The following is a 2,056-nucleotide window of genomic DNA, read 5'->3' on the forward strand; positions in this document are numbered from 1 at the left end:
ATAATAAACTTATGGGAAAACAAGAAAGGGTCAAATGAAAACAACAATGAAGGGCAAAGTTGTAAAAGAATAAAAATAATAGCTAATTTAAAAAAAATGTTTTTTTTTCATCTCAAATATTAATAGGTTCTATCATTAAATAATTGGTTAGAATATACTTAAATATGTTTCATGTGCGAATATAAAACAAGATGCAGGATACAATCAAAGAGTAAGGTGTTATCTAGTAAAGTAGTTTGAAGTCTGCATGTAACTATATTAGAATGGTTACAAATTGAGGTTAATTGGTTAATCAGAGCTATGCAACTTGATTTTAATAATCAACATTCTATAACCAACTTTGATTGATTTTTAGTAGTTGGCTCACTAATCTGCTTAAATAAATGTTTTAAATTCTGTCTTATGTATACAGCAATTTATTGGCCAATGACAAATCGCTAAATAAAACTTTGATCCACCGTCACGGATTAATCTTTGATCTGTCGAGTTGAGAGATACATAAAAAAAAATAATGAATTTCAAAATCTCAAATAATCAATTAGTATACATGTAACATATTATGGGTTGATTTTCAAAATCTGACAGCAGCATAGGTGTTTAGTAATTAATTATAACAGTTTGACTTTTAATAATTCAAAGTTCCCATCCATCGTTTACTTCATAGTTGATTCATTGATATGTCAACCACTTATATTTTCGTAATTGTTCATAGTTGATACAGCTATATATATAGTTATATTTTAACTTCACAATTACATATTCTCTTATAAAATAAAGATCTAGGACATATATATAGCACAGATATATTTATTTTACAAGCAAAAAAAAATAGGGATGGAATCGTTTGCAGAAAAACACCTTACAGATTGAATAGCATGTCAAATTTCCAACCATCTCTCGAGTATGTTGTGACAATCTTAGAGCAAATGTATAACAAAACATTATTAGTTGGATTTGGATTTTTTATTTGTTAGAGACAGATCAGTTTAAGTATTTCCTGAAAAATCAAAGACACCCAACATTAAGAAAGCCACAAGTATAGGCAAATTAGAAGGGATCTGTACTTTTGGAAGCTTCCTAAGTGATACCTAGGTGTACCAACTAATAAGAATGTAGTTGGTCAAAGTCCACCATAATATCTTTATTATCTAGCTAGTGGTAACTGGTAAGTATGAAAAATAAATGCTAGTCAACATATATAGCACAAAATATCAATCTCAATTATTAATATTTAGCTGTTATCAAGGTTTTGAGAAAACAGAGATTTAATTTGTGGGGAACCATAGTGATGATATGAATGAACATGCATTATTGTATTGATATGTAATGTGAATACAAGTTGTGTCAATTGAGAGAGGACACCGTTTATGAGTTGTAACTAACTCGGATGATACAATCGCTTATCCCTAATAATCTATCTAATTCCCTTTACACCTATGCTAAGAAACATTAAAGTTGATAATATAAGAGCAAATGATCCTCTCGTTCCCGCGAGATGTCTAAACTAGACAAAAATGCATGAGCAAGAAGCTAAGGGAGTTAAATCGTGTTTTTTACTTTTTTTTTTAATATTTAAAATAAAGAACTTAAAAAAGATTTTTAACTTTTTGAATTTGTATGCATGGAATATATTAGTGTTTACATTTGAAAGTCTTTAAAAACAGACTTTAAGATACCAGTTTTTGTTAACGTACTTCTACGGTTATAAAAGGAAGCTTTCGAACCAAATATAAGTAATAAACAGGAAATGTTTGATAATAAAAAAATTTAATAAAAAATAATCATAATTTATCTATTTATTAATTGTTGCCGTAATTAATGAATACTTAGAATAAAGAGATACAAATTTAAAAGGACACCAGCGATATATATTGATTCGATTTCAAAGTCTACATACATAGTCCCAATTTTCAAGAAAATTTGAGATTTTTATTAATAGAAAAGCTTATAGCAAATATTATTTACTCAAACTTTCTCAAACTAATCTTTAATTTATATTGGATTACAATCCAATTTATGAACTTTAAATATTATCTTTTTAATTTTTTTAAAATTA

Source organism: Arachis ipaensis, chromosome B05 (assembly GCF_000816755.2).
Source record: "Arachis ipaensis cultivar K30076 chromosome B05, Araip1.1, whole genome shotgun sequence".
NCBI classification, from domain to species: Eukaryota; Viridiplantae; Streptophyta; class Magnoliopsida; order Fabales; family Fabaceae; genus Arachis; species Arachis ipaensis.